This window comes from Ictidomys tridecemlineatus, chromosome 1 (assembly GCF_052094955.1).
Source record: "Ictidomys tridecemlineatus isolate mIctTri1 chromosome 1, mIctTri1.hap1, whole genome shotgun sequence".
NCBI classification, from domain to species: domain Eukaryota; kingdom Metazoa; phylum Chordata; class Mammalia; order Rodentia; family Sciuridae; genus Ictidomys; species Ictidomys tridecemlineatus.
Window position 1 is genome coordinate 173187317 of NC_135477.1, and position 13193 is coordinate 173200509.

Sequence of the window (13193 nt, forward strand, 5' to 3'; positions counted from 1 at the left end):
TTCCAATCACATCCTCCCTGGCCTCAACTTTAAATATGCTCCTTTTCCAGCCAAAGAGCATGTTTTTCAAATCTTTACACTCTGTTTTTTGCTCCCATTTATCACTGTTAATTTAGCTAAAGGTTTTCAACAACACCCATGACTCTGTCTGGATGCTGGGCTGCCTTGCAATTCCCTCCACTAGATAATTCATCTATCACGTTAAAACTCAACTTCCTTAAAAGTCTCAGGGCTTGGACAAAATGTATATAAGGTCTTTTCCAGATTGTAACATTCCTTGAATTTTCTATAGAGTCCTCATTTCCATTTGAAACCTCGTTTTTACGGACTTTACTCTCTTTACTCCTATTAATTAGCATTCTGTTCTTCTAAGCTCCCACCAGAATTTCCCATTAAGCTCCCCTTATAGCAATCTAAGCTTTTCCTAGCCTGCTTCTCAAAAGTTATGAAAAATTCTTTCACATACCAACTCTGAAGCCTTCTTAACCATATTGTCATATATAGTCATGACAATGACCCCACTTCTTGGTACCAATTCTCTCTCTTAGTTTTTCATCTCTGTAACAAAATACTTTAGATAATAAAGTCATGATTAGAAAAGATTAATTTAGGCTCAGAGTTTCAAAGGTTTTTAGTTGCTTGGCCCATTCCTGTGAAACTGAGAAAAGGTATAACATCAAGGTGGGGAGAACATGTGGAACAAAGCTACTCACTTTATGGCATATGAGAAGCAAAGAGAAAAGAAGAGCTGGGAGTTCCAATATCTCCTTTGAGGGCATGCCCCAGGGACTGACTTCTCCAACTCATTTCTTCTAAAGTTTCTACCACCTCCCAATAGCATCATCTTCTGGGGACCAATTCCTCAGCACATAAGCCCACAAGAGACATTCCAGATCCAAATCACAGCATGCCCTATGCAAGTCTTTATCAGGATCTCAAGGGCATAACAGCCCTGCTTGGCACATAGAAGCTTTCATGAACATTAACTAAAAATATCAAGTTACGATGCTTTGTTTAAAGTAGTTAGTTTTTGTTTTTATGCTTGAAATATCATCAGTTCTTTTTTTCTATTAAGCAGTCTTTGGTTTAAATTGTCAGGGCTTAGCAGAATCCAACTAAGACTGGGAGGTTTTGAATATCATATAATCTGTAATTGTTGGCATTATTGTAGCATATTTTATAATTATTGGTTAACAGTCTTGGTGCACCTGTCTAAGTTACAAAAGTTACAATAACTTGTGTTAGCAATTGAGGTTGGTAGTCAGATACCTTCTCTTATGAGTCTACCAACTCTTTACCAATCATTTACAAGAAATATGATGGACACTTTTTTGGGGCAATCTCAGGTTGCAGGATGAATGAACCCCCAGGATAACTTGCCAATTTCATCAGCCTTAGATAAAACATCAATTCTGTGATCTGCAATCTGCTTTATCTCTCGATTAACCAGTTATTTTTTGACAGGATAATTTCTATGCAAATTGAAATTTTAATTTATACAAATTGAAAAAGTTTTACTGTATAATTCGATTTAATCATTCAGACTATCAGGTTATAACAATACATGTTCCCATTTTTTAGTAAGATATGGTCTTCTCGTGGCAGGGCTATTCTGTTTGCTAGTCAGCTTTTTGTCACTCTGACCATAAACATGACCAGAACAACTTGAGGAGGACAAATTTATTTTGCTCACAATTTTGATGGTTCAGTCAATGGTCAGCCAACTCCATTGTCTGGGCCCAAGATGAGGCAGAACATCATGGTGAAGGGGTATGGTGGAGCAAGGCTGCTCAACTCCTGGCAATGAGGAAACAGAGAGAAACAGAGGATCCAGGGACAATATATATTCCCTCGAGGAATGACCTCAGTGACATACTTCCTCCAGTCAAAGCCCAACCTGCCTATATTTATCTCCTCATAGTCCATTCAAATTACTAAATCCATCAAATGCTTTAGTCTACTAATGAGATTATAGCTCTTATAACCAGTCTTTTCATCTCTGACTTTGCTACATTGGAGATATTTCCAATACATGAGCTTTTCGGGGGATATTTCTTATCCCAACCATAACCTTCTACCAGACTGTCATTGGGTCTAAATCCTAGCTCAACCATCTCCTAGTTATATGACCTTAAATGGGTTACTTAATCCTTTAAAATATTAGTTTCATTTAGCATAAAATAGAAATAATTATAGTATCTATATGATAGTTTTAATTTAATGAATCAGTGCTCCTGAAAGCTGTCTATCTAATCAACAAGAGCAGCAGGGATTCTTAGTAAGAGATAAATGTAAGATTGTCTAAAGAGCCCCACAACTCACATGTCAGCCCCTGCTGAGAATTTTTGAACTAAATTTCATTATAAAGTACAGATAGATTAGTTTTTTCTCTCTTTATTATTGTTTTTCTTTTTATTGTTTTGTACCAGGGATTGAATCCAGGGACATTTAACCACTGAACCACATCCCTAGTCTTTTTTTTATATTTTACAGACATCATCTTGCTGCATTGCTTTAGGGCCTTACTAAATTGCTGAGGCTGGCTTTGATCTCATGATCCTCCTGCCTTAGCCTTCTGAGCTGCTGGGATTGCAGGTATGTGCCACAGTGCCCATCAGAGTACTAGTAATAGTAGTAGTAGTGGTAGTGGTAGTGGTAGTAGTTGTTGTTTTAACAGTTTAGAAGTATAAATCATTAAAGTGCTAATAGACTTCCATTATGATATCATCTCATAATTTTCACTGACAATGCTTCTCTTGCCTTGTACACTTATTAAATATTTATAATTTGAATAATATATTTATAGTATAATTTAACAGAACTCAGATGAAGGCCAAGTGGTCAATATCAATAACTCTAGAATCATGTTCATCTAGAATCAAGTCTCAGTTCACAACTTTTGTAGTTGTGTGACCTTGAACAGAGTATGAGCAAGGTTTTAGAAATACTCAGATTATCAATCTGGCTGAATGCCACATTCTCTGAGTAGGCTCACAACCCCTTGGATCAGTCAGTCTTCAAATAACAGTGATTGTATTGGTTAATATTTTTGGAGTACATTCTATAGGCCAAACACTCTGCTAAACACTGCCTGAATTATCTCTTCTAGTCAACACAAGTGACTTCTAAAAGTAGTAGTAGTATTATTTCTATCCCCTTTTACAGATGAGGAAACTAGAGTGCAGTGTCTTGAATACACTCTATACATTAAGACGTAATCAAAGAATTATTTAAATCTATATTGCTCTGACTTCAGTGCTGTTTTTAATCTAGTATCAAGTGATTTCCAAATGCAATTTTTTGAAAGACCCAATATGTAAAGTAGCAATAGGAGGGTTTTGATTATTTCATTAAAAATGGAGGGTGGGGGGCTCAGATCCTCTCTTGATTTCATTGCTCAGTTGAAGTGGACTCACCATGGACCAAGAGAGATATGAGGTGCATTTTGAAGAACGCTCTCTCTAAAGCAATTCTCCACTCTGCAGAACCCTCCTTATCTGAAGTCACAGAAGGCAATTCGCATTTAAATTAAATTATTAAACTAACCTGAATAAACAATATAAATTAATTAAAGTGTATCAAATTGGAATTTTCATTGATTAAATCAAATTTTTGAAATTTAAAAGTTTTATTAGATTAAACTCTTCAAATTTAAGTAAAATTTAATTTTATTAAAGTTAGAAATGAGAAAATATCCAGTTTCCCAATCACACTAGCTCCATTTTGAATGCCCAGTGGGCACATGCAGCTCATGGCCATTGGATCAGCACAGGTATTATACATCTAATCACTATGGGAATTTCTATTAAACAGTGATGATTTAGATTGAATCCCTAATAACTATCCAACCCAATTAGAATACAACCCAGCCCCCCTTCTCCTACTATGTCTGACCTCACATAATCAGGCCTCTGCCTTTGTGTTTGTAGTTCAGAGTCATCTCTGCTGTTCCAGATATACCAGCCTTCCTCGTGACCCACTGACATGCCCAGCTTTGCAGCAGTCTTCCTATTTGTTGTTACATCTGTCTTGTACTTTCAGGCCTTAGATCTCCACATGGTTGCCTTGATCCTATCCTCGGTGCCAGTTCAGATATTGTCTTCTAAGAGTCTTTTTCCAGCAACACCATCTCACTTCTCTCTTCGACTCCCTGGCCTTTGCTATTCCATTTCTCTTTTTTATATCTTGCACTTCCACTTTGGGAGTTTTTCTTATTTGCTTGTTTACATGTTTAATGTTTTCATCCTTGAATGCAAACTTTAGTTATTCAGGAAGCTCAAATGTCTGGTTTATAGAACCAGAAAGGAGCGCTAAACTTGATGACTATCCATGGAAGTAGTTACTCAATAACTACTTGAATAAATAAATATTTCAGAGATATAAAAATTAAGCCTGAGAGAGGTTAAATAACTTTCCTAAGGTCACACAGGTAAATGGTGAACGTACAGTTTTTGAATCCAAATGGTCTCTCACTCTGGTCTTGTCACTACATAAAGAAGTATTACTGAGAGGACAAGTCAGGGGAAAGATGATTCTCAGGAAATACTCCAAATCCCAATTGCAACGTGTTATAAGTCAGGCTATCCCATGAAGTGTGAAAAGCACTGATAACATCGATACATCTCATTACACATAAAATGTCAGATAGCAACACCAACTGTTGGCATTTAGGGGAAGATATGAAGTGAGCATTTGAACTTAGACTGCATTGAAATGGTATCACTTGCCAAAGGTAGCCATTTAGGTGACCCCAACCTCAAAGACTATGCAAAAGTGACTGCCACCAGAATGGTTTAATTAAAAGCAAGAGAATACAGTAGGTGACAAAAAAAAAAAAGTCAGAAGGTTGATCTGATCAGAGAACCATAATGGAGGTAGACAACAGTAGATCAGAGAGTTGCAAAGAAAAAGTTTTCATTCGATCAGCCAGCAGTGCTAATGGCGGGGTCAGAAGGAATTGATGATGAGCTGCTAGCAGGCTGAGTACAGCTGGTAGCAGCAGGCAGAGCTGACAGGTTGGGAGGAAGGAGCAGCTAATCAAACTGTCCTTTGGGCAGATTAGACAACAGTGGGATCAGTCAACAGGGTTAGGAGATTCAGCTGCAGGAGGATGTGAGGGATGGGGAAGGCAAAGACAGAACAAGGTCAGTCGGGGGTCTGGGTGGGAGGAAAGTGGATTGGGCTGCAGTCTGATCAGCCAGCTGTGACAGCTCATCAGACAGTACAGGGAACCAACTAGAGCAACAGCAAGGAGGGAGCAGAAGCTGAACAGTCCACTGAGCTGAGGAATCTCAGAGTCAGAAAAGCTAATCAAAGCTGACAGCCTGCAGCAGAGCTCAGGTGGGGCTAGTTGGGAGTCAAACCTGTGCCTTTGGCCAAGGGTTTATTTTTCATTCCACAAGCAGATCATGCAGCTTGACTGCATTTTCTAGTGTCCCAAGGCTCAGGGGACTGTGATTTGAAGACTCCTTGACAAAGTGGTGCAGAGATGCCAAGTCCCAATCCTCTATCAACAGGGCAGACTAATCCAGGATCTGAGACCTGCTCTGGAACCTTAATCAGTCTGGCTCACACTGGCAAATAAATATGCACTTTTCTTTTCTCTTTTTCTTTCCTTCTTTCTTCATCTTTTTTTTCCTTTTAAACATAATACTTGCATTTTTGAAAAATATAAAGGTTTAGGTCAAAATATGACACCTCTTAAACATGTCATGAATATCTGCTCCTTGTTCTCTAAATTCAGGTACAGTGACTTTCTGTCCTTAAGCTTCATATTCTCTCTTCCTCCCACATCAAATCACTACAGTTTTTAATAACATATATAAAGAGAGACATACTGAAATAGGTTAAAATTGTATCCTTGTGAAGTGAATTCTACAATGGGTTTGCTTAAAGCAGAAAATGCATGTAAGACCTGAAAAACGAAATGTTTCAGTATTGGCTTTCTGACTTCCTTCTCCATCAAAAAGCTCATCACCACCAATCTCTCGCCTTTCAGGTCTCTAACATTGGGAGCCTGCCTATCATTTCTACTTTTCTTATCTATGACATCTTAAGATTTCAAAGGTGCATGAGAGTAGTAATAACATTATAATAATTCTGCTGATAATTACCTTTTCTAAGAGTCTTCTTTTGGAAAAGCACAGAACCATACAGAGCTCAAAACTTGATGATGAGCCATGGGAGTTACTCAATAACTACTTGTTGAATAAATACATGAAATATTTTAAAGATGTATAAATTAAGCCCGAGAGAGGTTAAATAACTTTCCTGAGGTCACACAGGTAAAATGGTGAACATGGTTTTTGAATCTGTTCAAAGGACTACTCTTGTCCTAACGTTACAGAGAAAGCAGGCTCCTAGAGGTGAGGGGCTTGAACCAAGGGCACACAGGGAGGAGTGAGTCAGAGGAAACACAGTTGCCACCCACTCACCCACTGTCACATCTCTTTTATGTTTCAAACACAATTAAAAGGTGACAGTTGAAATCTTGCAGAGGATTTGACTACTCTTTCCCCTTTTGTTCTCAACAAATAATAAACTAAAGGAAAGTTCTTGCCGAGGCTTAAAATGTCTGTGCACCATGAAAAGATGCCTGCACACATTTAGACTGCAGCAGGGGAAAGTCTTCTGAGAGGTGAGATTGCTATATCTGGTAGGTGTTGGAGCAGCTGTGAACAGAGCGTGTCCTTCATCATATTCCTGTCTGACCTCCCATCATCTGGATAAGGATCTGGACTAAGGAAGAAATTTAAAATCTTATTTTAACATATGAAGTAATTTATTCAGTATCAACTGGGCTTGAAACTGCAAGAATTAAAATAATGTGGCACTAGAACAAGAATAGACAGGTTGATTAATGAAACAAAATAGGAAATTTAGATTCAAATAAGTGCCAGTTTAAATTAATAGAAAGGTGACATTTTAGATCACCAAAGGAAAGATGAATTTTCTAGTGGTTTTTGATTAATTTTCTGGTTATTAGCAAAATAAAACAAAACAGTAAGATTCTTGTGTTATAACAATTACCAAAATGAATTCCAGATAGATTAAACTAAAATTTAGTAGAAATCATGTTGTAATATGCTTTAGCCAATGTCTCAAAATCTTAACTAATATGCCTGCCTTTCAATATAAAATTTATACTGTTAATGGATACCCATTGCATCACTGTTATTCTAACAATAAAAAAAGGTTAATGGTGATATAAATTTCAAGCAATAGGGGATCACAGAAAATATGTCAAGTACTTAGAAAAAAGTAAGCACTCTACTACCATCACCCACAATTTGTATTCAAAGCTAATGTGTTACTTCATAACTTAAAATTTAAAAAACAATTGTTTTAATGAAATGTATACAATATAACATAAACTATAACCACATAAACTATTATGTACTACTTGAAGTTAGAAAGAACATTTTTTACATCAGTGCCAGTTATATTGTAGGTCATGTCCATAGCAGTTACTAATGAAGTTTATATTTTGTGAGCAAATAATAAATATGTGATGTCAATCATCACAATTCTGAAATCATTCCATCAATCTCCAAAGTTAATTTTAAGATGTGTTTCTATCTTCATGGACCTCATTAGCAATGCCTCGGAAATGGTAACCTGTTGTAAAAGTCAGTTACAAACTCACCTTTCACTCAAGTTATTTTAATTTTCCTAGCTGGTATTTAAGCCTTAATACAATAATAACTGTTTAATATCGTGAACTGCTTCCAATACAACTGTAAACCAATGAATCGAAATGATTAAGTACAAGTAAGAAACATTTGGTAATTCTTTTCATTCTACAGTCTCTATATTCCCTAAAAGATATGGCCCAAGGAGAATTTCCTTCCATGTTAAGTTTCACAGGATCTTTTATTATTCCACGTTTAGCTTGTAAGTGAAGAATCGAAATCAGTATTATTCCATTACATTATACATGAGTCTTTCAGAGAAGTAGTACATTTTTATCTGCCTGCTCTCTCTCTAGGAGATGGAGGGAAAAAGAATCATTCCCTGAGTAGTTATATGACATGAATCATAATGATTATTTTGGTCAGTGCTTCAAAATTCAAAGCATTACATACAGGAGGCATACCTTGGAGAGAGTTAACAAAAAAAATGAAGAATCCCAACCAGTGTGTAAAGAACATCAACATAGAGCTCTAATACAAATACACCTGTGTTCCTATGCATTTACCTATATCTATATGCACACACATAAATATAGATGACACCACATCCACTGTTTTTTTTTTGTTCTTGAGATATCAAAGGAAATATCCATTTTCAAAAAAAGCACACCATGGGGGCTGGGATTGTGGCTCAAGTAGAGCACTCGCCTGTTATGTGTGAGGCCCTGGGTTCCATCCTCAGCATCACATAAAATAAAATAAAGGTATTGTATTCACCTACAACTAAAAAAAAAAAAAGCACACAAATCTTGTTTAAACCTTAGTATATTTCTCAGCTTTAAAGCAAGGTGGGTGTCAGTTACATATCTATCCACTGGCGTGGGACATGGACTTCTGGGTTACAATGCTGTACTTTTCAAAAAAGCTACTTGTATTCCAAGTACACAACAAGTTTAAATTAAGTTTAAGATGAACCCAACTGTTGATAAGACCCTGAGTTTCAGGAAAGAAGGCAGGCTCACAAATCATCCCGATAATCATGATGATCATTCAGGTCCAAGACCATTTCCACTCCATTGCTGTCCAACTTTAATGAGTCAGCCAAGGGTAATCGCACCCTTCCTATGTTCATGCACAAGCAGTTCATCTGAGGAAATGCAAAGAGTCTTCCCAGGGGTATATAAAACATCTCCACCACAGAAGGGTTTGATAAACTATCTCCCAAGGTGATGAGAGATCACTGAATTAAAAGCAGTGTGTCCATTTTTAAGGACTATTAATCATTAGAAATAATATGATTGTAACCTAATCTTGACTATTTTACTCAGAACTGAGCTAATATCTAATAGTGTGTGTATATACATATATCAATTTTTAAAAGGGGAGATCATTCACTCTCAATCTGCCAAGTGCCATCAATTCAATTCTGTTTTTTTTTTGTTGTTGTTGTTGTTGTTGTTGCTGTTTTTCATTAACACTGTGGCTCAGTCTGAGGTAAAATTGTGTTGAGGAAGTTCATGCATTGATAATGCTGACTGTTTAGGAATACAATCAAGGGCATCGAGGATGATTGATTCTAAGGTTGAATATGAATTCTCATTGAAACAAATAAGCTAGTGCCTATGTAGATTTGAAGGATTAATGGATAAATTTCCTAATAAAAGCAGTGGACTTATTTCTTATAGTCTGAGAGAGTAACTGATAGATTGACTATAGAATGGTAAAGAGTATTAGGAGCTATTCGAACTTTCAAAGTTGGATAAAAAATGTTGGAGAGAGTTGGTACTGATGGTTATTTTCAGTCCAGAAATTGGTCAGTTGTGATTGGTGAAATGACTGGAATATGCAACTGCACTCCAGTGCCAGGAACCCAAATAGTAGAATCTCTGTTCATAGGACAAAACTGAGTTCCTGATCATCTATCAGGTACTCTGTTCCCAAGAAGTCATATGGTTTGCCTCTTCCTGAGACAATAAGATAACAGTCCTTTAACTTCTAGGAAGCTGATAGTTTAAGGAGTTTAAAATTTAATACATAATAAATGAAACTTAATTATGACACATAGTAAAGATAAACATGAAGAAGAAGACAAATTCTTCAAAACAGAGTCATTTTATCTCCTCTGAGCCAGTAAGTATGGATAGAAATTGTTGAGTAGTGAAAGTCAGGAAACAGCTCACTGGCCATGCTAGCAATCAGTCTTCCTAACAATTCACTGCATTCTTAATTCTCAACCTTCAGTTGTTACAATATCTGACTCACTAGCTAGCTAGTTAGCTAGTACTCATTCAATAAATAATAAGTATTATTATTATTGTTATGAGCATTATAGTGGAACAGCACAGATTGGTCAGCAAGAGCCAGATATTTTAATACCTACTATTTGAGTTTGATGGTGTGTCACATAAATTGACTAGGCATGTTTCCTGGACTGTAGCAAAAATAATAACAATGACCCACATGTATTAAATGAAGTCATGCCTATAAACCCCAGCTCCCACACTATAAAGAGCACATAAAAGTCATTTTTTTATTATAAGGAAAAATAAAACAGTATATATTGGACAAAACAAGAATGAAAATGGAAAGTAAATGACGTGATACTAATTCATCCACACCATTACTCCAGGCCAAATTTGGTAATAGTTATTTCTTTCTCCCTAGGCAGTCATTGGGTACTCAGATGTGATTCACAAAAGCCAGCGCAAAACTAGGGAGACAGCTTCTGGAGGGGAATTGATGAACTGTTAGCAAGAGCTTAGGTGGAAATGTTCCTGAGCTTTGGAGTTCTTAAGGTCACAAACAGCCAGCTGTTTCACTTCTGGGGTTTTTTATTTACTAAATGAGAGCTGATAATCTAGGATTTGGGTTTTCTGAACCTCTGTCTAGACCACTGATTCATTTTTTTATCCCTCACATGGTCATTCTTTCTGTTGTGTCATTTAAAATCAGTCTTAATTTTATCTCTTAGGTAACTAATTCAGAATACAACACTTTTTATTTTAAATTTGTTATTTATAGATAACCTTATTTTGAGGCTTCCAGAAATAACTTAAGGATATTTTAAAGCTCTGAAATTGAGAAATTTTTTTTGAGAAACCAATATATGTTTATTTTGTAGGTATATGGAGATAAGAATGTCCATCTGAGCCTTCTAGGAAGAAGTCTACCTTTCCTAAAATGTAGCCACCTATTAAATATAAAATTCACTGTTTTGCACACAGCTCTCAATAAATTATATTCTCTGTTAATTATCATGGAAGCCCAGGCCTTTCTTTGCTTTCTCCCCTATCTGATGAACTAAACCACGTTAATCTGGTGATTCAACAATTGATTCATTCTTTTGTATTGGATTCAATTAGCAACAAATACTAAGAAATCCTGCTACTCCTACAAGCTCATCTGAGAATGCTAGTGTATTTCTATGTGTCTAAAATATATTGCAATTTTTAACTCTTTTGTAATTAGTGTGTGTGGGGGGGGAACGCCAGTATAAATGTGTTTATATGAGAACATTGCTAAAGTTGGGATCTTGAATATGCCTTAAAGGTCCATGTTAAAGGTCTGGGCGCCAGATGGTGGCGCTATAGTGAGGTGGTGAAACCTCTAAAGTGGAGCTTAATGGAAGGAAGTTGGGTGTCTAGGGGTATGCTGGTAAAAGGAATACTGGAACCCTGGTCCCTTCCTGTCTTTCCCATTTCCCCAACTGCCATGAGGTGAGCAACCTTCTCTGCCACATGTTCCTAACAGGAGGCAGTGCCTGGCCACAGGCCCAAAGCAACCATGGCATGAAACTCTGAAACTTTAGGTCAAAGTAAAACCATGCTCCCTATAAGTTAATTTTCCCAGGGATTTTTTTTAGTGATGAAAATCTGACTACCGGTTATAAAAAAAAAAAGTCAAAAGACTATAAATAAGAATATTTGTCATTATATCCAAACTCTTATAGCCCTCACTATGTATTTGAAGTCTATGGAGACTTACTTATTTATCAAATGTTTACTGGGTATATATCATGTTCTAGATCCTGATCTAAATACTCATCTAAATAGATGAGTTTCGATTTAGATCTAAATCCTGATCTAAATACTGCCCTCCTTTAAGCTACATTCTGGCATAAAAATTAGGAGGTCAAGGGAAGTTCATCGAGTGTTTTCGTCAGTTTTTTCCTGCTGTGACTAAAATATCTGACCAGAACAATTTTAGGAGGAAAAGCTTATTTGAGGGCTCACTTTTTCAGAGGTCTTAGTCCGTAGAAGGCCATCTCCATTTCTCAGGGCTCAAGGTGAAGCAGAACATCATGGCGGGAGAGTGTGGTAAAAAGCAGCAGCTCTCGTGGTGATCAGAGAGCAGAGAGTCTCCACGCTCCAGATACAAAATATATATACCCCAGAGCCATGCCCGCAATGAACTACTTCCTCCAGCCACACCCCACCTGCCTCCAGTTACCACTCAATTAATTCCATCAAGAATTAATTCACTGATTAGTTCAAGGCTATCACCCAATCATTTTTTCCTCCAAACTTTCTTGCATTGTCTCACATATGAGCTTTTGGGGGACAACTTACATCTGAATCATAAACATCAAGGCATCACGAGTGTGTGACTTAGGTTGGAAAACTATATAAAGCAATATGAGAAAAATGATGTGTTTGTCAGCATCATTTTATCTGACCATATTTTGAACAGTGTTACCTATGAGACAAAAACTGCCTTCTACCTTATGAAAGGTAAAGAGGCCACACAGTTGTTTTCTGAAGTCTCTTTTGTAACGGTGAATTAAGTACAGCTAACCTATCAATTGATGAACCAGTCCTACAGTCACAGACTCAAGGGGGTGTTTTGTCTTTCTAGTGGTAAACACAGGCAAACTCAATTCCTGAGAAACTGGGACAGCCGTAGATCAGTGCAGGGAGCTTTGAGGACCAGGAGTTCATCATCACAGTGGCACTGTATTCTCCCTGACCAGATCTGCACTGACCCAGGGGACAGGTCCCAAATCTTATTCTCCAATCTCTTCAATCATACTGTACACTCTCCAGATTATTTCAGCACATTTGTTGATATAATTCGGCTACAGATGGTTTCTCTTGCTGCAATCCAATTCCCAATTGATGTAAAGGTGTAGATATTTTTAAAAGATCCCTATTCCTCTAGAAAGTGCCACACTATTACTCCCTTTCATGGCAAGGCTCCAGGGTGTCAAAGAGAAGTCAGGAGGCCAAGGGGATGCAGGAGAGCATTTCCTAATATGTGTTCTGAAGAAAGCAATTTCCTCAAGAAACTCCATGAATAAATGTTGCTATTGTCAAATAATTTAAAGAAAAGGCTGCTATTCTTAGAAATCTGCAAAGCATGTAAGATATAACCTTGCAGACCTCAAGAAACCTCTTTGAGTCTTAATTTCTTCTATATAATGTGGTTGATAATTTCTTTTTCCTAAGGTTAGGAGGAGGTATTGCAATAATGTATATAGAATACTCAATATGATGCCCAACTCATTTGGGACAATGCATGTTGTTATTTTAAAAATTAAACTGAAATAATTACAAGATAAATTAC